General features: G+C 38.3%; 1 pseudogene; it reads right to left on the bottom strand.

Moving 5' to 3' along the window:
* Positions 1 to 382: 382 nt before the first annotated feature.
* LOC102116540 (zinc finger CCHC domain-containing protein 9 pseudogene) lies at positions 383 to 21,568 on the bottom strand (annotated as a pseudogene).
* Positions 21,569 to 22,845: the final 1,277 nt, after the last annotated feature.

Raw genomic sequence — 22,845 nt, 5'->3', positions numbered from 1 at the left:
AAGAAAAATTCATTTCCAAATGCAAAGCAGTATCTTTGCTCAGGGGTGATTCACATTTATGTGTAATTTTGCATTTTCAAAAAGATGATTGCTACAATCAGTTATATCACCACTTAGTTGTGTCTAAGTTGTATCAGTTAAACATATGCTCCTTTAGAAAATTCTTTTTAATATTACTATTTCCTTCAGTGATTTTCTCTGAACAGTGATAGAAGTACTTCTCAATGGACAGAATACGCAAAGATGTTTTTGACCACATCTCGATCATACTGACACCTACAATAAATGCTTGATTCCAAGGGAGCCCAGCTCTAATTTGTGAAGTATGTCCTGTTTGCAAAGTAACAACGAGGTTGTAAGTAGCAATAGTACTTACTCATTATCAAAAAATAACAATTTTAGGTATATTTGTTTTGGATTTCTGTGATTTAAGTCATCCAATTTCTTCAGAGTCTGCACTCATTCCCTTTGATCAGCAATCAACTTTGACCATTCCAAAGATCTGAATTCTGACTTTCAGGGCAACCCTTCTTAAAATATTCCACAGAGCAACAAAGTTTGCAACCACCACCATCAACACAGAGTCCTCTGGGATGATCAGGACAAGATCTGGACAGTTGTCTCATTTCCCCACAAACAAACATTTCACAAAAGGAAATTCACCAAGAGCCGGGGCTACTTTAGCCCTGCCCTTGATTATTTTGCTCTCTGTGAACCCAGACCCAGTGCCCATCTCTCGATTTTCTGGGGCAACTGGACAATCTGCCGTTGTATGACCAGGTTTTCTGCAATGGAAACATACCACTCTATTTCTCTTCGCTGCTTGTCACTCATTGTTTTCCTTCCCATAAGACTGTCTTTCTTTAAAGCAACTGCAAATTATTCCCTTACTGCCTGATTGTTGCTATCATCTCCCCATCGCGAACCATCTGTGAGTTCTGCCTTAGGTATTCCATGAATCCATTCACATCTTCATTTAGGTACTCTTTTTTTTCTTTTACTGTTTTGCTTGTGGTGCATCATTTGCAAGGGAGAGCCTATTGGCTTCAAGTTGTTTGTGCTTTGGCAGATTTTGTCCCTCAAAGGACTTTTCGTATCCTCCCATGATGTTGCAGGCAAGGATCTCTTGTTATGCGTAGTGGTAACTTGTACCCACCTGGTCACAGTTTCAATGGAGGTACCTTATCAGTTATGCCTGAACCCCCTAGAGCAGTCAGCACGTCAGAGAAGCCTAACCCCCTACGGCAGCAATGGCATTCAACACTAGAGGTAGGAATTTCTTGTTATATTTTTGTGACTTTTGTATAAAATTTCAAAATGAAAAGTTAAAAAGCAATAAATAACAATACATTTTAAAATATAATTCACCAATTTTGAGAAGCAAAAACTTGAACAGAAATACTCCCAATTTCCTTGCCAAAACCTTTGCTTTCCCAGAAGTATTGTGTTCATTTATTCAAGGTATTAACCATTCTCATACTACTAAATCTAAAACCCTAAGCACATTCTGTGGTTGGTCTTTTTGGATTATCCTTGCCTTTCCTCTGTTTTCTTTGCATTAGCCCTGGGCACTGGTTATATTTCTAAGGCTTCTAGTTAGGCTAAGTCAATTGTATACTACTAGAATTTATTTGCTTAAAGAAAAGCAAAATTGCATCCAAAACAAATATACTCTGTTTTATTATATTACAATATCAGTATATACAATAAAATGGAAATTTTCTCTTCATGACTCAAAGAAAAAATGTAATTATTATTATGATACTATTTAATCACTGTATCTTCAAATAAAATTGGGATTCCAAATTGAATCCTGGTCCAAAACAAATATTACATGAGTAATTGACAAAATTTAAAATAGAACCACTTAAATGTTAATTCTCTAGTTTTGATAATTACATTTATATGAAATGTTATCATTCAGAAAAGCTGAGTAAAGGGTATACAGGAATTCTGTATTTGTTTTTTTTTTTTTTTTCTTCAGAAAAATGAGTTGATAGCAAACGCATTTTCATTCAATATCTTAAAAATATTGCGACAGCTTCTATACTGAAGATAACAACTGTTTTGATGAAACAGTCAATAATTAGAGAACCAGTGTTCCAATGAGCTTATTCAGACATTAGCAATATCAAAAGAGGATATATGGTTGATCTAGTCTTTACTTGGCCTATATGAGCATGAACAGAGACTCCTATAACACCTCACAAACATACACAAATCACACACCAACTGCTTATCTATAATACATGCAATTATGTGGTTCCCATTCTTAAAACATATACCAACAAACAAAACGATGTCTCCAATTTTCATTAAGGAAAAAGGTTCAAAGGTCTAACTGCTGATTTCAAAGCTTTGCATAACCTGGCCCCTTTTCAGCCTCCCTCTTGTTACTTCCCATATGAATCCACCTTTTTACTTGCTATTGTCAAAACGTTCCACGCTGGAATACCTCTGTCTGGTGCTGATCCCTCTCTCTAGAATCTCATACACTCTAATCAACGAAGTACCAACTAAGATTCACGTGACCTTTATATCCCTAACTGTAACCCATTTTTTTCTTCTGAACTCCAGATCATGTTTTCAAATGTTTACTGGCCATCTTCAGTTTGATGTCTCACAGTTCTTCAAATTTGTACAGATCTCATAAGAGTAATGACTTTACCTACCACCCAAACACAATTAACGAATGAAACTACATTTCAATAATTTCCTCAAGTAAGAAACAGTTTCATCCTTAATTCACCTTTCCCTTGCCACCTAATATACACTCTGCTATATCTTTTGAATTTGTGACCGGATAATCTCTTGAGTTCAACAACTGCTTTCTATTCTTACTCTAATGCTCTAAACAGCCACTAATTTTTATCAGCTAGATTATCACAGCAGCTTCAAACACAACCCAGCACATCCCAGTCTCCACACTACTACCAAAGTAACTTTCTAAAATGCAGATATGATAATGTCATTGTCAGCTTAAACTCTTGTTCTTACAATGAATCACCAAACCCTTAACATGACTTCTAAATCCGTTTGCAATCTGGCTAATGCTTAGCTATCCAGTCTAATTTCCCTTCACTTTATCACTATTATGCTCCAAACATACAGTAGTATTTTCAGTTCCTTAAATATACTCTACCACCCGTAGTAGGCAGCCTTTAAAACAGTTCCTAAAAATCTTTGCCTCACGGTATTCATGATGTTGTATAATTCCCTTCTTTTGAGTGTGGGTTTGACTTAGTGACACATTTCTAACAAAGAGAATATGGCAAAGATGGGATGTCACTTCTGAAATTGGGTTACAAGAAGACTCTAGCTTCCATCTTGCTTGCCTTACTCTCTTGTCTCTTGCCCTAATGGAAGCCAGCTACCAAACTATGAGATGCTCTATGGAGAGGCACAGGTAGCAAGGAAGTAATTTTTTCTGATCAACAGCCAGATGAATTAGAGAGGAACTGAGACTCTTAGCCCAGCAAATGATGAGAGACTGAAACTTGGTCAAAACCATATTAATGACCTTGAATGTGAATTCCTTACTCGTCCAGCTCACAAATGACTGCAGCCCTGCCCAACTTAACTGTAGCATTGTGAGATCCTGAAGCCAGAGGACCCAGCCAGTACATGCCTGGATTCTTGATGCACGAAAACTGTCTTTGTTGTTATTGTTGTTTCTAGCCTCTAAAGTATAAACATAATTTGTTACTCAACGATAGAGAGCTTATACAGTGTCCATCACATCAAGGATTTACAAAATATATTTCTTCTGCCTGTAACATTTTCTGTTCCTCTATTTTCCAACTCCTTTTATTTACTACTTTCTCATTCCTCCTTCCTCCACTTTCTCTTTCTCCACACACCCTCCTTCTATTATTCTTTAAGAATTATTTTCTTCAGAGTGTTTTTTGTATCCCTAAGTGTGAGCCAGAAGTCTTTCCTGTGTAGTTTTCCTAATATAAACATGAGCATCTCCCACTAGATCACAGCTCTATATTTTTCACAGTTATATCTCCATGCCTTATACACCCTAGTCCATAATGTATATTTATTACTTTTTTTTGTCATTGTTGTGAATAAATGTGAAAACTACTGGCAAAATCTAAAAGGGGGCTATTTTATTAGCCATAATATAATATATAAAAATGAGTTGTAAGGTACGGGAAAATAAAACAACTACTTTACAAGAAATAAATCTAAAACCATTGGTTTACTGACTGATACATGCTGATAGAGCAACTTGAGGATATAAAAGAAGAAAGAAACAACAGTCTTGATTCACATGTGTATGTGGTTCCCAGTTACCTAAAAGTCATTTACTTCTTCATCTCCACAAAGCCAAAATTGGACTTGCTAGTTTGTTGAGACTCTCCCATTCTGGGCATTTGGCACATCAAAAGACCAGAGGGTCACTTCCATCAAAGAATCCTGATGATAAAAGAGCTTTTTCACCTAGATCAAACCCAAACGACTCCGTGGAATACTGATTTATTATTGGGCTTTTATTCCAAGATCAAACATGTCCCAATGCAGCCAGATATCAATCTGAACTAGGTATCAGTTTATCAAAAAGTGAGAATCAAGCAGATGAAGCCAGTCAAATGCCAGGACTTATATAAACAGTCATGAAAACTGAGGTTCCAGAAGAGAACCTCAGCTCACATCATTACAAAAACGGAAACAGCCTTTGATTTAGTAAGACTACTAAAGCCACCTCCTGTGAATTACAGAGGGGTATGAGTAAAGACGTATAATCAATAAAATGAAATCAACAAAAAAATAAAGTCAATACTTTACTAAATATTTACTAGTTGTATAATAGCAAAAAGAACCAACTTTTCTTTAAACATCTACTGGACATCAAACACTGTGCCAGTGCTTTGCATCCATTATCTTGTTTACTCTCTCACTGAAATTATAATAAAGTACACAGATAAGGAAACCAAACAGTTTGGGCAACTTCGCCAGGACCACAGTCTTAATAAAACTCTGAGCTGAAATTCGAAGCTACGTTTACTTCAAAGTCAATGTTCTTTCCATTACGTGACAAAGTACTTCCCTTCTACATGAATAAAAGAAGATTGTGCCAAAATCCTGTGGTTTTAGAGGGTCCATCCCGGCTTTCTTCTGGTTATGCCACGAACTGGGTAAAACCACAGCATCAAAAGAACATGCCCACTAGCGCTTGTACCCACATGTTAGTCCACAGTCCAGTCTGCTAGGGCTTGAGATTTGTTTGCCCAAACATTTCTGGGTCAAATTAAGACAGATTATAGCACATTCAAAGCCCTGCAGGATGGCCAAGGGGCATTGTGGTGGAGGTGGGAGATTTTGTGTCTTGGTGGTTCCAGCAAGAGTTGCATGGAACAGAAGGAGAAGAAAGGGTGGCAAGGGTTTGGCATGACCCTCCCTGAGTCACTCCATTCTGAGAGCTCAAGAAAGCTAAGTTCATACCTGCCTTCCAGGCCAGAATAAAGGCGGATATTTGTCAATGTAGGGAGACAGAATGTATTTTATTTAACAGTATATTAGCTTACTTATAACTTTTAGCTATTTAAAAATATGGTTTGTGGCCGGGCGCGGTGGCTCAAGCCTGTAATCCCAGCACTTTGGGAGGCCGAGACGGGCGGATCACTAGGTCAGGAGATCGAGACCATCCTGGCTAACACGGTGAAACCCCGTCTCTACTAAAAAATACAAAAAACTAGCCGGGCGAGGTGGCGGGCGCCTGTAGTCCCAGCTACTCGGGAGGCTGAGGCAGGAGAATGGCCCGAACCCGGGAGGCGGAGCTTGCAGTGAGCTGAGATCCGGCCACTGCACTCCAGCCTGGGCGACAGAGCGAGACTCCGTCTCAAAAAAAAAAAAAAAAAAAAAAAAAAAAAAAAAAATGGTTTGTGGCCTTCCATTAGTATTCTTACTCTGAATCCCACGAATATTGTGGAGCGGGACTGGGAAATAAGTATGTATTGATTGATTCAGGGAAGAAAAAATTACTTAATTCAGAAATGTCTCAGGAGTAAGATTATAAACATAGTTTATATCATATTTAGAAATTCTGGTTATCCTACCTACTTCAAAAAAAGAGATTTGAAGTGATTTATATTAAACGACTACAGGAAATCAGACAAAATAGCAAAAGGAAATTTTCAACCACCAAAACAAAAGGAGAAAGAAACATAAAAATGGAGGCTGATAGAGTTTATCAATAGCCATAAAGGGCACATGCACTTAAATCGACTCCGTTCTAGTTATACTGAGAATCTTGAAAGCACTTAATTTTAAGTCACACAGCTCTTATAGACCAAAGAATTGTACTAAGTGAAAGTCCATACTGTGAGCACTACACAGCGTGAAGCTGAAAGACTCCTCTGTGGGTTCATTAGCATAATTGGATATGCAGTTCTCCCCACCTGAAATTTTTTAAGAACAAAAGAAAGGACCAGCCAACAGACAAACACTCCCAGCTAAACTCCATCCTCGACAAGAAGGCTTTTCAGCCCGTGAATATCATCTTTCCTGCAATATCCACATATGGAAGGAGACCAGCTAGAATCTCAAGCATAAGCTGGAGAAGTACATTCTACCTCTGCAGATAACCAGAAAATAATTCATCATGATACACACTATGCTTCTGAAATGTTTTTTAAACAATTGGCATTTAATAATGTAGTTATAATTTTAAAATTTTTTCTATCTTAGTAAAACGTAAAATGTCTGTTTTTGTGAACTCTGAAACAAATACTTTCTGTATTGAAGATCAGTGCATATGGCATTGGCATTTGTTTATTCATTCATTAAATAGTCATCGAGGGAGTGATTACCATAATAAATCAGGCAGAGAGTGAGGTACTGAGTAGATAATATCAGACTTGGCCCAGCAATCTTGGAGCTATAGTACAGAGAGAGTTAGAAAATATTTTCTGTACAGAGCAGATATTAAATATTTCAGGCTTTGTGAATAAAGAGGCAAAATTGAGATTATAATGTAGGTACTTAGCCAGAGAGAAAACAAATTTCTATTAATTTTGTCTGGAGCCATTCCAACAAACCAACCAACCAGGGTTATGGGGACAGATTTAGTCCACGGCTATTGTGTGATGACACCTCATATAAGTGTGTAGTCATCCTTCACCAGTAATTCTGGACTTTGTGTGAATTAGCAGAAGCTGGGCCATAATTTAATCAAGATGTTTTCACCCACCCATTTATTAATTCACTCATTCATTCATCAACTATTTTGTAACCTTTCACATTGTGCCAGACCCATATAAAGCTCAACTTTTAGTGCATCCTAACACTCTATTTTATTTTCATAATTACCCATTTAATAAGTATAATATGAAAAAAAAATTACACACATATTGTCCGAAGTAATCCATGCACCCTAACACCGAGAAAATACGAGCTTCAATTTAAAGATGAGGAAACTCAGAGACACTTTAAGAATGTCTTAAAAACATTGTCATTGACACTAAAAATATGTTTTTTGGTTTTGTTTGTTTGTTTGTTTGAGTCTCGCTCTGTCACCCTGGCTGGAGTGCAGTGGCCTGATCTCGGCTCACTGCAAGCTCCGCCTTCCGGTTTCACACCATTCTCCTGTCGCAGGCTCCCAAGTAGCTGGGACTACAGGTGCCGCCACCACGCCCGGATAATTTTGTTTTTGTATTTTTAGTAGAGACGGGGTTTCACCATGTTAGCCAGGATGGTCTCAGCTAGTCTCAATCTCCTGACCACGTGATCCGCCCGCCTTGGCCTCCCAAAGTACTGGGATTACAGGCATGAGCCACTGTCCCCGGCCAGTTAAAAACGTGTTTTAAGCACAGCGTTGTGTGGTCTTTCTTGGTCTCCTCAGCAGACAAGACGAATGCAATGGGAGGACCACATCTTTTATTCAAACATCCAGTTAGTCGTTAATCCATTTATCCATCCATTTCTTCATTCGTATTTATTGAGACTTTACTATATATTTAGCACTGAGTATAAGATATATACCTAGCCACAGAGAACAGGGTATTTAGTGCCGTAGCAATTGATGCCCATCTCTACGAAAGGTAATGTACAAGCTTTTCTCAACAAAAGGCATGAGAAAAAGAATAACTTGAGTACTTGGAATTTGACTGGTCACTGCTTTCTCCCTGGACTGCTTACTTACACAGGTGAGCAGGTCACGTCACCATACCCACACACACCCAACCCCTCCCTTGTACACAAAATATCTGAAAAAGTCATGATGTAGTGCCATCAGCACCAATGTCTATCTTTAGTTTGAACGTCCTGCTACACAGAATGATTTTAAATTACCCATTCACATTCAACTTTAAGTCAAGCAATTCCCTGAAATAAATCTGTAACAGCTCTGGTCCCACTCAGCTCCTGTGGGCTCTTGCTGTAGGCTTAGCACATTGGAAAATATTTCTTGCACAGATTGGAGAAAAACAACTTGGAAATGTTCTCTTTTCTAAAATGCATGAGATAATCAGCATAAAAGTTGATTGGTAATAAAAATCATCCTTTATTTGTAGTTGTCTAGATGCCATATCACATCTTAATACTTCATATGCATTACCACACATAAATCCTCACAGCCTCTTTATGATGAAGTTAGGCTATTATTTTCATATTACAGATGAGAAAAAATGGAGCATTTCAAGCTTAAGTTGTTTCCTTTATAGTGGATAGTGGAGGAAAGATCCAAACAAGCATTCTAAATCTAGGAGCCTGAATTTTAGTACTTCACTACAGAGTTGTTTACTTAGTTGCTGCTCTAGGAAATATTCTTGCCCCTGAAGGAAATAGAAAAAAAAAAAAAAAAAGCGTGGCAACAGCTTAAGTAAACTAATCATGCAGAAAGAAAAATGCCAAGCTTTTAATGTTGATCACCTGGGACAGATGGGTGATGATAAGTGCCGTCTTTACATATCTTGGTATTGTATTGGTTTTCCTGTTACAACAGGATGCATTAATTTTGTAATTTGAAAAACAGAAAAACTGAGAAGAGATATTATAAAAAAAAAAAAAAGGACAAAGAGAGGGAAAGAGAAGAAATGAACAAAGAAATGAAGGAAAAAAGACTAATAATAGCATTAAGCATGTTAGACATTTCAATTGATAATGAAGTATAGTTGGGAAAAAATATAGAAAACAGCTATAGATTGAATTGAATAAAGGAATGAATAAATGACTTTCAGGTTTCTGGATTAATTTTTTCATGAGAAAAGACAAAATATCAAGATTTTGGAATTTACCTAATTACATTTGTGGAAAGAATCAAGCTGGTTTGGAGAGTTCTAATTTCCATCCCCTAGCCTATAATCCCCTTAGGTCATTACTCTCACTGTATGTTCCCTAGAAATATCCAAGAGCCTCGTCACAAGATTAGACCATCCAGCTAAAGCTACAGGTGAAGCACTTCCCTCTGCCACATTGTTTATCTTCCCTGTGCCCCAAGAGACACACATGATAGGAGGAACCCTTGACGGTTATCGACAAAATTCAACCTCGTGTCTTCACTGAATCTTCTTTCTTTCTTATTCCAGGAAAGGCATATGACTGCCTCATTCTTAAAGATTTCCACTGATGAGAAATAATAACTTTTCTTATTCTTATATCCTAGGTCCCATCTATATTCACAGTCTGAAATGTATTAATTACTTCTAGCCTCAAGAATTATGATAGCCATTTAAATTCATTATGAAAAAAGCACCTAGTGGACAAATGATTACTACCCTCTGCACAATTAGTCATTTTATATTCATATTCATTTATATTCATTAAGCCATAAGCAGGTATTGGTTAAGTGTGAAATCACATGACAAATGGTATGCCTGTGTGGTATTAGACTAACTTGGGAAGTGAATTCTAATTGCTCACATCCAATATGAGAAACTAAATTTCCATCCATTGCTTTGCTATTTCAAACTCATTCAAACCTCCATCAAAAACTTCATACTTGGCTCCTACTGATAGTCCACTGGGTTTGTCATTTCATAGGATCTACCTATATAGTCACTAAGGCATTTAGAGCAGCAATTTTCAACCCTAATGTACACTAGAATTACAAGGGGATCTTTAAAAACATTGATGTTTTGGCCTTACCCCAGATAAACGCAATCAAAATCGCTGAAGTATGCATGGGGCTTGAATGTCACTGTTTTTTTGATCACAAGGTGCTTCTAATATGGAGTCAGAGCTGAGAAAGGATGAGTTAGACATTTAAGTGGGAAGCAAAGTCTAAGGATAGAATCTTTAGGGGGAAACGATCTGGGTAGGAGCTTTTCTTCCTATACCCTTGGATTATAAGGCAAAAGAAAAATTCCTTATTGCTCATTATTCTAAATGGAGATTTGGAGCTTGTTCAAAAACACTTGGAAAATAGATGGAAAGTTAAAATATATATCAAGTCAAAATCCTCAAAATATTAGATATTAGTTTTAGTGAATTCGGGGCACATTTCAACTGGCCTGCCAACTTTCAAGTCCTCTGCAATTATTATCCAAAATGTACTTGAAACAAGCTTAATTTATTCTTTTATCTTCTCTTCGATGTAACTATAGATGGAAGTAGACCGCAATGTAATTGTGTTATTTCAGACAATAAAACAAATAATCTACCACAGAGAAGTAATCATGCCATTTAAATTTGTCATGGTTGCCTGAACACCTGTCATCTTTTATTTCTGGGGACTGACTATATTCCCCTAATAATTCTAGTTGAAAAAGAATCATCAACACAGCAAAATAAATATTTCTTCAGGAAAATTACATGCACTTGAAGCATCTAATCAGCATGTAAGTACAGCATAGGATGGTGTGAAAGTTTCTAGGGAACACTCACATTTAAGAGAAATTAGCTTCATTTTTTTTTTTTTTTAAACAAAAAGGAAGCTTTCTAAAAGCTCATTGGCTATATTTCTTTTTATGAGATTGTTAATTCGCTCAGATACAATTAAAAATACTGGAGGTAATAAATTCTGCAACCAAAGAAGTGCTAAAGGAATCTCAAAGACAGTATTTTAAGTCACAGAGTAGTGTCCAATGTGAAATTTTACTTACTCATAAATACCATGCTGTTTTAGTCTACAATTATAAACAAGCAGTGTAGCTAGTGGAAGGAGGGTATCCTTTTTTTAAAATTCTTTCTTTCTTTGAGACGGAGTTTCGCTCTGTCACCAGGCTGGAGTGCAATGGCACAAACTTGGCAACCTCCACCTTCTGGGTTCAAGCAATTATCCTGCCTCAGCCTCTCACGTAGCTGGGATTACAGGCATGCACCACCACATCCAGCTAATTTTTGTATTTTTAGTAGACACAGGGTTTCACCATGTTGGCCAGGATGGTCTTGATTGCCTGATCTCGTGATCTGCCCGCCTCGGCCTCCCGACGTGTTGGGATTACAGGCATGAGCCACTGTGCCCAGCTGAAGGAAGGTATTCTTAAAGAATGCAGATATGGGACTTCAAAGCCCAACTATTACAAATCATTTAATACTATGTTAATAATTGCTTATAATTGGCAAAGACTAATTAGTTTCCATCTTCTACACAAAGTGTTGGCAAATTTTCTATAAAGAGTCAAATAGTAAATATTTTAGACCTTTTTTCTTTTATTGAGACAGAGTTTTGCTCTGTAGCCCAGGCTGGAGTGCAGTGGTGCAATCTTGGCTCACTGCAGCCTGTGCCTCCTGGGTTTCAGCCATTCTCCTGCCTCAGTCTCCCAGGTAGCTGGGATTACAGGCACACTCCACCACGACCGGCTGATTTTTGTATTTTCAGTAGAGACGGAGTTTCACAGTGTTGTCCAGGCTGGTCTCCAACTCCTGACCTCAGGTGATCCACCCGCCTCGGCCTCCCAAAGTGCTAGGATTACAGGCATGAGCCACCATGCCCAGCCTATTTTAGACTTTTTGAAGCATACAATCTCAGTTGCAACTACTCAACTCTGTTATTATAGCATTAAAGCAATCATACATATTGCATAAACAAATGGGCATGACTGTGTTCCAATAAATTTATTTATTAGCAGTGGTCTTTGGTAGGCAGCTAATAGTTTGCAAACCCCTAATTTAATTAACTTGTTTAAAAGTGAAATTCTGCCTCTTGAAACCTGACTCTTAAAAAGTGGTTTCAGGGAAAAGATGAATAAAGAGTAGGAGCCTGAAGGCCTGCAACAAAAACATCTAAGTTTTGCAAAAGTTTTCTTTTAAATGCATTAATGTGATTCTGGTGTATTTACTAAGCGACACATGCATTTTACTTTAACATTTCTTGAATCTTTATGTGAGACCCCTTTATGTTTTAGAATAATATAATTCCTTTTTCCATCTCTCAAGACCCCCGCAATCTAGAGGGGAAAAAAAATGAACTGAAAACTCTGTAAACTACATCATATTAGACATTTTCTAAGAGTCTTCACACTAAAAAACATACAACTTGGCAGAAATATGATTGAGGGCAGGAGGTGAAATCCCAAGAGCACATATTAAGTCAGCTCTGTTTGCTAAGATAGTCATTAGAAATATTGTGAACAGAGGAGAACTTGGCATCAACATTGCAAGAATTACAAACTCTGCTTTTTACATTTATTCCTTTTACATTCATAATGGATGTTCAGGGCTACATTGTCAAGGTCTCTATTTCAGGTCACTGAAAACTTCTGCAACTCTGAGACACGTTTTCCAAGACACAGAAATAGTTTAGGACCAGATTGTGTGTGTGTGTGTGTGTGTGTGTGTGTGTGTGTGTGCGCGCGCGCGCGCGCGCGATTAACCTTTGTAGAGCATATTCTCTTTTATGAACCTAAGAAAGGATGTGTAAAATTATGTTATGGATTCATTAACTGTTTTTTTCAGTTCTTTAAGAGACGTTTATTAAACAAGATTTAATAAAAGGGTGGTTTTATGTAAGCAGAATGTATAACAGAGTTTCTATTTCTCAAGAATAGGCATTGGAGAAGGGAAATAAAATAGTATGTACCTCTGGTCCTCATTTTCCTACCTTGGGTGGAATCTTCAGACTCATTATTTTTCTCATAGTGCTTAGTCTTAATATTGAGGACAGTCGGAAAAGTTGAGGAATGTAAAATCAAATTTATAAACCTAAGAGTGGTCTGACCTGAGAATTCAATAAATGCTAACTATAACAATGTTATTAATATAATGAGTAAGTATTATTACCAATGATGTAGATACACAAATGACATATTGAGAAACAACTGTCTCTTTCAAAACAAAAAGGAAACTATATTAATGAATAATGTGATTTTAAAGTCAGTACCATTATAACTTTGATATTTTGAATCTTTCAGAAGCAGGTGGAAAAATTAATAAACAATAAAGAACATATAACTGAGAGTTTTAAACCATGAAACTACTAGAAGAGAAAAACTATTCTTCTACACATTCACTAAAAAACTTTTATAAAATGTGTGTTGGGCAGTAGCAAAAGAATGGAGAATATAAGTGTGGAAGAAGTACACATGGATTTATGTCCACACATGTATATACTCACGAAAATATTAGAGTCATGCAGTTTAAAAGAAGTCAAAAATTTTAATGGAAGTTTGGAACCCAAAAATAAAGGCTAAAATATTGTATCTAGTGTCTGAATGGCTACTAAAATAGTAAAAATATTTAAAATGGAAAAAGTGAATAGTTGGAGTTAGAAAAGATGTAATGGTTTGATGGTGTTCTACCCCTTTCCCTGCTGTTCCTGTTTCAAAATGACAAATGGGCAAACTTAGTAGGGTGTGGATTGATTCAAGGAAAGTATGGCTGTGTAAAGATAGAATCTGTCAATAGGCTTAAAGGCAACAGGTAAAGATTTTTAAAGTACAATATTTCCATAGCCATGGGACAGGTGAACAGAAGTTTCCAGGTATAAAATAAAACAAGAAACTATAAAAATAATTTTTCTGCGAACATGTTTGTGCTTATGTTTCTAGGACCCAAGTAAAGGTAAAAGCAAAAACTATACACACTTGATTCACTGGATACAAACAGACATAGCACAGGTGCTTACCAAATTCTAAGTAATCAATGAAAATGTAGAAACTCTAGATTTTAAACTCCAGAAAGAAAACCTATCTAAATTCTAATATTGTAAGATACTCAGAAGGCTTGTAATGAATGGTGATAATCTTCCTCCTGGATACTGTGCTAGTAATCATCCAATCAAAGAACCAGAGAGAAACTGATGTAGAATCTAAACCATTTATTATCAGACTTACAGATTGAAAGACTGTGATTTTAAGATTCTATGTGTGACTAAAAACATCTTATTCTTTTTTTTTCTTTTTGAGACGGAGTCTTGCACTGTTGCCCAGGCTGAAGTGCAGTGGTGAAACCTTGGCTCACTGCAAGCTCCGCCTCTCAAGTTCACACCATTCTCCTGCCTCAGCCTCCTGAGTAGCTGGGACTATAGGCCTCACTACCACGCCTGACAAATTTTTTGTACTTTTTTTTAGTAGAGACGGGGTTTCACCGTGTCAGCCAGGATGGTCTTGATCTCCTGACCTCGTGATCCGCCTGCCTTGGCCTCCCAAAGTGCTAGGATTACAGGTGTGAGCCACCGCGCCCAGCCAAAACTTATTATTTTTTGCTTTTCCTCTGTCCCCCAACCAATTCTGACATTTATTATGTTGATCCAGGTGAGGTTACCTGCTCATGACTCTATTTTTTTTTTCATTGCTTAATGATTAGCATAGACATGTTTCTCTCTGACCTGCACTACAAGCAAAATAAACCCAGTCATCATGACCCAGCTGAAGGTTCCAGCTCTTTCCATGTTTTCAAACTGTTACTTATTAATATATAAGTAAATTTATTATTGTGTAATAAATATATACTGCTATGTTTTGCAGCTGTTTCGCAGACAGCTTATGAATAACATTTTATAAAAAAATTAAAAATCATGGTCACTTACCAATTTTAAGACTATTTTTTTGAAACAAATACCAAAGCATTTTAAAAAAGCTTTCCAAGCCTTGGATTAATAATACACATGATGTCACCTAACACTCGGTGACAGGCCCCTGAGATGGCAGAGGTGTGTATTACTTTACTTCTCGTGTGTGCCTTGGTGTTCACAGCAAAATGGTTACCTGTAATCTGGTCTCCAGAGGTTTTATTTATTCATACTGCAGCATCCACTACTTTCCTTGAATTTCTCTTCAGTGGTCTAATCACAAGTATAAAAGCCTACATTCCTTCTATTCATTATATTTCTTATCTGACTGCATTGGAAAACTGCAACTGTAATTTTTCTCTGAGATATTATAACATCAATTAATAAATTATTTAGTAGATGATAACCTAACTTCATTCTCTTGGTGGACTTTGTAGTATTTTGAATTTCCTGTTTCATTGTTCTTCCATTAAATGCAATTCGTACTATATATTAAGGAACGAAAGAACCTCCTAAAATGGATTAGTTAGCTATTTAGGAAACTTATCAAAGGCATTTGTTTTCTATTTTTTCCAGCCACGGTAAACCAGTCTGAATGTAGATATCATGAGTTTGTGATTCTTCAGAAAATTCTCTTTATTGCATAGTAATTGTGGGCTGCTTGTGTGATATAGGTCAGAAAATACAAAGTTCCTTATATATATATGTGTGTGTGTGTGTTTGTGTGTGTGTGTGTGTATATATATATATATATATATTTACTTAAGGCATCTTCTTTCTTCAATCCCAGCTAGAGATTTATAACTTCACTGATTCCTCATTGAATTCTCATAAATTAATCATTTTGATATGAATTTTGGCTCATATCTATTTTTCTTCTCCATGACCTTATTGCCTATAGGATAAAGTCTAAATTCCTTAGACTGCAACTTCACTTGTCCTGTATCTTCTTCTAATTAACATCAATCACCACCAATTTCTCTAATTCCACTACTTTAAAAGAAACTTCCCAGACTAGAATTCCCTTTGCAGTATCACCTACCCTGCAATTTTACCTTAGAGCAGTTAACGCAGCTGCAATTAATTATCTGTGTCACCTGTTTCTGTTTCTGGCCTGGGATTCATATTTACAGAGATAACCTCAGGGCCTAGCATAGGGTCTTACCTACAGTGAAAACAACAAATATTTCTTTAGTGGCTTTTTAATTAATGTTTTTCTCTTCCTCTTCACACCTATGAAATGTTATTTCTCACAGTTCTTTCTTTTCCCACTGAAATAGCTATATTGCATAGTAGGTGATTTCGCCCACTCTGTTTTCACTACAAATTTTGTATTGATGACTGTGAGATTCATATTACCAGCCCAGAAAAGCTTCCTACTGGACAACTCTACTAGGATTTCCCATAGGTATCCAAACTCCATACAATTAAAATTTGGCTTTACCTTCTGAGACAGCCCGTGGGAGAGGGTCCGTGGAGTAACTCCAACCAGCCTGCCTGCTGAGATGGAGCCTAGGGAAGGTCAGGATGTTTGCAGCAGGGTGAGCCTGAGCCTGGCCCCTCCTCTTCCTGTGTGGAACCTGGGATTCTAACCCTCTTGCCGGAAGTGCTCTAGCGGAGGTACTCTGGCCTTGAGAGAGTACCTGTTTCCCTCTTTTTTTCTTTTTTTCTTTTCCCCCAATAAAACCCTTCTTTACTCATCCTTTAAACTGGTCTGCAAGTCTAAATTTTCATGGCCATGAGATGGACAAGGACCCCATCTTTAGATGAACTAAGGAAAAGTCATGCAACATTTTTCTGTAACGTGGAGGCTCCAGAAGCCCTGAGTGAAATGGAGACTCAAAGCTTCTCACTGTTGCTTCTCAACCTTTTAATTTTCAGACTTCTGAGTGTGGGGGAAGCCATGCCTCCACCCCGCGTAGCTCCCGGGCCTTTTCATGGCCTTTTCCTTCCTTTTTTGGGACCCACCGGTAACCAGCAGCTCCCTCTGCTCCCCGCTCCCTGCTGGTGCTGGGACCCATGGCCTAAGGGTCCTGCACAGCCGGCTGGCTCGTTCCCAGCCCCTGTAGGCTGCCCCAGCCTTCCCCTTCCCTGTCCAAGGGGTTTAACTCTATCAGACAGTAATTAAGCTTAAACTTGTCTCCCTGGTGGAGGAACCACTTGCATAAGAATAAGAGGTTGCACTTTTAAACGGTTTTTCTGTTTCTTCTCTGTCCCCTTCTCTACCCTGTCAGCAAGCTAACTTTTAAAGTTTTTTTTTTTTTTTCTTGTAGAAGATGTTTTACTAGGCCAACTATAACCGTATTCTCTGCAAAGTTTTTGTTGTGAAATCAAGCTTCCATCTTGTTTTACATCCTGAGGGCATGGCTGGTAACTGCTTGGCAAGGCTTAGTTTAGCAATACTGCCTGAGGGGATGAGCCCTCCCAGCTTAGATGTCTGCAAGTTTGTTTTCTTAGCCCTGTTTCTTTTTTCTTTTCTCTTCTTTTTTTTTTTTCTTTCCTTTTCTTGAGATGGAGTTTCACTCTGTCGCTCAGGCTGTAGTGCAGTCGCATGATCTCGGCTCACTGCAACCACCGCCTCCCCGGTTCAAGTGATTCTCCTGCCTCAGTCTCCCAAGTAGCTGCGATTACAGACGCCTGCCACCATGCCCAGCTAATTTTTATATTTTTAATAGAGACGGGGTTTCACCGTGTTGGCCAGGCTGGTCTTGAACTCCTGACCTTAGGTGATCTGCCCGCCTTGACCTCCCAAAAACCTGGGATTAACAGGCATGAGCTACTGCACCTGGTCACCTAGCCCAGTCTCTTAAAGCGCCCCACCCAGCGACTGGGTTTTTTTTTTTTTTTTTTTTTTTTTTTTTTCTGCCTGTCTGTGTGTGTACTCTGTGTAATGTCTGTCAAAAGAGCTCTAATTAATTTGGCCTAAAGAAACATAAGCACTTGGATCTTACATTTTTTAAAGAGAAAATAAAATCTGTGGTAACTTCCGGTTCCCTGACTTTAATCTTTCAGAAATAAAAACAGCCCTGAAAACTATTAGTAAAATGCAGATCACATGCAAGGTTTGATAAGTGTTTTAAGGTTACAAACTGCTTTTTGAGTTTTGAGAACTATTTGACTTGGCGGCTTCACAATTGCTAAGACCTGGGGACAGATGGAACTAACCGCTCTTAACTAAGAAGGGAAACCTTGGCTGCAATTAGCGCACAATTAAAGCAACTTACCAAGTTTTACCTTAAAGTTAAAAATTGCTGGGAGTTACTGAAACTCCTAGAGATACATTTACATGCAAGGTGTGTAAAAACAATACAATGTATTTTTAGGTAATAGGTTATAAGGACGCATGGAAATGTAAACTAAAAGGATTGTTTTAAGTTAAAATAGGAAAAAGCTGAAGGTTCAAAGAAGTGGTGGAAGAATGGTGGAAGTGAATCTTCCAGAAGAGGTTATCTGTGTAAGCGTATTGACTAAATTCAATAAAAGGTATTTATAGTTTTTCTGTAAATTGAGCATTGAAATAAAAGCATAACAAGGTTTTCCTAAGGTGCTAATCTGCTTTTTAGCAAAATTTATAAAGGGTTATAAAAGGTTTTTGCTTCTTTTAAATTTCTGAATCATAATTTTGGCAAAATAAATAATTTACAGTAATCTGGAATTCTATTTCATAGTATCAAGTGTTTTAAACTTATAACATTTAACAGCCTTTCCAAAATCAAACTTCAGCTTCAAAATTGTCTTTCCTGGCCCAGTGCAGTGGCTCACGCCTGTAATCCCAGCACTTTGAGAGACCGAGGCAGACGGATCATGAGGTCAGGAAACCAAGACCATCCTGGCTAACACAGTGAAACCCCGTCTCTACTAATACAAAAAATTAGCTGGGCATGGTGGCGGGCACCTGTAGTCCCAGCAACTCTGGAGGTTGAGGCAGGAGAATGGCGTGAACCATGGAGGCGAAGCTTGCAGAGAACTGAGATCGTGCCACTGCACTCCAGCCTGGGGCACAGAGTAAGACTCTGTCTCAAACAAACAAACAAAAAAATTGTCTTTCCTGACACGTGGCTTTTTGAATACTTCAGGGGGTCCCTGAACTGTCCGGAGAAGAGAGGCAAACAGGATTATTTGACATGTTTAGATACGTGGTATTGCCAAAATAATGCTCAATCTTCTTAGGTTATATCTTGGTGAATAATGATAATATATGTTCCTAAACTGTGTAGTATTTCTAAAATTCTAATGTCTAAGTATTTGCCATCAATCATAATTAAGGTTGTTATGTTAAATTATTGTAGCACAGAGATAACCAAACTTATTTGTCAGTCGTGTTTCTAACTGTAACTACCCTGGATATTTTGCTATTCACAGACAATTGTTGTTTGGTTTTAATCCATTTCAAAAAATGATTTATAATAGGCTATAAGACTCTGACCACAGACTGTGTGGCTTAAACAACAAATTATTTGCTCATAGTGCTGGAGACTAAAAGATTGAGGCCAAGGTGCTGGCAGCATTGATATCTTAGGCTAGGCGCAGTGCCTCACACCTGTAATCCCAGCACTTTGGAAGGCCGAGGTGGCTGGATCACGAGGTCAGGAGTTCAAGACCAGCCTGACCAACTTGGTGAAATCTCATCTCTACTAAAAATATAAAAATTAACCTGCTGTGGTGGTGCACACCTGTAATCCCAGCTACTCAGGAGGATGAGGCAGGAGAACCACTTGAACCCAGGAGGCAGAGGTTGCAGTGAGCCGAGATCACAACACTGTACACTCTAGCCTGGGCAACAGAATGAGACTTTGTCTCAAAAAAAAAAAAAAAAAAAAAAAAAAAGACCCTGACAGGTGCTCTCAGATACAATTTCTGATCGTGTTTGAGACAATTAGGTTTCTGATAACTTTGGAGATTGTGACATATTCCAATGTCACAATAAAGGAAAATGTACAGGACTCATAAAGAGCTGAAATGTTCACGAATCTCAAGCAAAACAAGAATTAACTAAATTGACTGAACTCAGGAAGCTGAGCAAATCTTTGTGACTTTTGCTTGGAATATTGCTGATCCTTGTTTTGTTTTTCATAGTCAATGAAACTTATTTTGAACTATTTACGGCCTTTAATAATTAAGTAAGGTATACTCTTGTGGACAAAATTTGGGGCATGTTTGTTTCTCTCTGCCTGATTCCTCTAGAATTTGGAGACTTTCTGTAAGTATTCTTAATTTATGGCAATATTTGCATCAGTGCAATAAGAATCCATTTTTCTTTTGTGACAGAACACAATTGAAGAAAATGGTTATTTTACCAGGCTTTGACTGGAAGGGTATGCTTTGCTTTAAGGAGTCAATCTCCACTTGCAGAGCCAATAAAAGCCCAGTGCAGAAATTGGCCTCATACCCTTGCCTACACAGTCCCTATACAGGGTTCCTCACCTGTGGTCAGTAAACAATTTTACTTTCTAACAGGTCCAGGGGCTCCAAGTTTATCTTGGGACTTTAAGGGGAGAGGATGACGCAACTCACAGGTATTTGAGAATGCAAACCCATGACTGGGCTGCGCTTTAAACGGTTTTATCTGAGATTTCTTGTGGAACAGACTTCCATCAAAGCCAATCCAAAAGCCCTATGTAGAAATAATTGCTCTTGCTGCACTTTATGCAAATAATCAGGCCAAGTATAAGACTAAAGTCTATCTTGAAAACCACTCAGTCTTATCATAATTTGTTTTCTAACAACCATGATGTCTGGAGAGAAACAAATCATGCTTCAAAACTTATATATTTGTCATTAAATTCTAAACTCATTGTTTTAAGTTTCTTGCCTACATTTTAGACTAACCCTGATTGTTCCTGTGAACCAACCAGCTATCTCTGGCTGTAGGTCAGAAAGAACAAAAGGCATGGGTAATGATAAAATATGGACCAGTATTCTAGTTCTGAGCCATTATCCTGCAAATCTTTCCAGGTGATGGGAATAAATACGATGCCAATTACTCAGTAGTTTCCTTTTGGTAAAGTAAGACCAAGGGAGCTAACCAAAGCAAAGCACCATGCACCCAAATTCTAGCAAGCACAACTATAGCAGCGAGTTATCTGGATGTGTCACAAGACATCCTTTCCTCTCCCTTGTTGGAGGAGGACTCAGTTCCACAGTTTCACCTTACCATTCAGCTTATGATAAGGAGTTCATGCAACCCCTCTTGAGACACATTTTTGTCCCAAACTCAATTCCAAGCTTCAGGTCAAAGTCCCAGGAAGGAAAACTGGATCTGAGGGATCCAGAAGCAAAGACAATAGGTTAAAAGGCACAGTGCCGGTGAGGGTGGCTGATTCCCACCAATTAAGCCAACCCCAAGTTTCCTGTTTCATGGATAAAGACCACGTTAATATCCATGGCATAAATGAGGTCTAGGGAACTCCGAGGCTTCTGACAGTAGGTGGAAAAGAGGCCTAGGTGAGAGCAGATGATTCCTGTTATCTAGACCCCTCTGCTTCATGGGTGCAAGCCTCTTTAACATTCATGGCAGCACCTGCCAAGGTCGCTGGAACTCGGAGATGCAAGGTCAGAAGACAGGAAAGAGGACACTCTTCCTTGTCTCCCTTGCATACCCCAGGTATCTCCTAAGAACTGAAGGGAACCAGGGATACCTGCTCCCCTCTTTCTAGAAGGGTAGTCATTCATCTTCAGTCTGTACGCCTTTAGAATGCATTCTGAACCTTTGGGACTCCTTTGAAAAAAATGCTTTCTTTTTATTCCTTTCTCCTCCTTGGTCCTCTATTCCTAACAGGTAATTATGTCTCCATACTATAAGACAATCCCCTCAGATGCATCCTCCAAACTGGAGAGTTAATTTCCTAAACCTTAAACTGGTTGGCTTAATATTGAGCTCAGGAGATGGGAACCCCAAAGCCCAACATGCCAGCAATGGGGTAAAGTTTTTTTTACCAGTCAGCTATTGGCCTCCATCTCCCTGTGTAAACTGGTAAAAGACCTCAGAAATTTTGAGCTGTGTTTACCCCTCCCCTTGTTTTGTTTTGATACATGTTTTCTAATAACCCAGTTTGTCTGTTCTTGCCTTCAGGCCATCAAACTCCAAACTCTCATGCAACCGGAGCCTCTACAATGGCCCCTTTTGTCAGGAACCCTTAAATAGGCCTCTGGGGACGGCCGTTTCCCTAAACAGCACCCTGTCAGCAGGAAGCAGTTAAGATCGGTCTTTGTCCTTATCCAAAATCTAATGGCAGTTAGATGTAGTTCTTTAGAGGAGGGAATGAGACAGCCAGGTGGGCGGGGGTCCCTGAAGAAACCCCAACCAGCCTGCCTACTGAGGCGGAGCCCTGGGAAATTCATGACGTTTGCAGCAGAGAGGAGCCTGAACCTGGCCCCTCCTCTTCCTGTATGGAACCTGGGATTCCAACTACCTGGCAGGAAGTGCCCTAGCAGAGGGACTCTGGCGTTGTGAGAGTCTCTGTTTCCGCCCCTACTCCCCGCACCCTGGTTCTTTTTTTCTTTTCACCCAATAAAACCCTGCTTTACTCACCCTTTAAACCATCTGCAAGCTTACATTTTCAGGGCCATGGGATGGACAAGAACTCTATCTTTCGAAGAATTACAGAAAATTCCTGCAATACTTCCTTTCCCAATCTTCACCTGGAACAACTTTTTTTCAACGAACTATAAACATTATCTTCTAATCACCCCTTACCTGCTGATTTTCTATTATTTCCACTAGTCAACAAATGTAAGAAACCTTGTTTCCTTCTCTTCATCTCATCATACAAAAAGAAAACAAGTCTAGCTAACTCAGTTCATTGTATTTTAATTGGACCTTAACTTCCACCAATTATCTCTGTTACGATAGTAAAACAATCTCCAATATGGATTTCTCTCTGACCTAGTCTTTTTAATCTTAAAGTTTTTTCTTCTGCCATGCTAGTAACCCATTCAAGGCTCAAATA

Source organism: Macaca fascicularis, chromosome 14, assembly GCF_037993035.2.
Source record: "Macaca fascicularis isolate 582-1 chromosome 14, T2T-MFA8v1.1".
Classification (NCBI taxonomy): Eukaryota; Metazoa; Chordata; class Mammalia; order Primates; family Cercopithecidae; genus Macaca; species Macaca fascicularis.
Note: the sequence above shows the minus strand (reverse complement) of the source record. Positions and strands in the feature narration are given on the sequence as shown.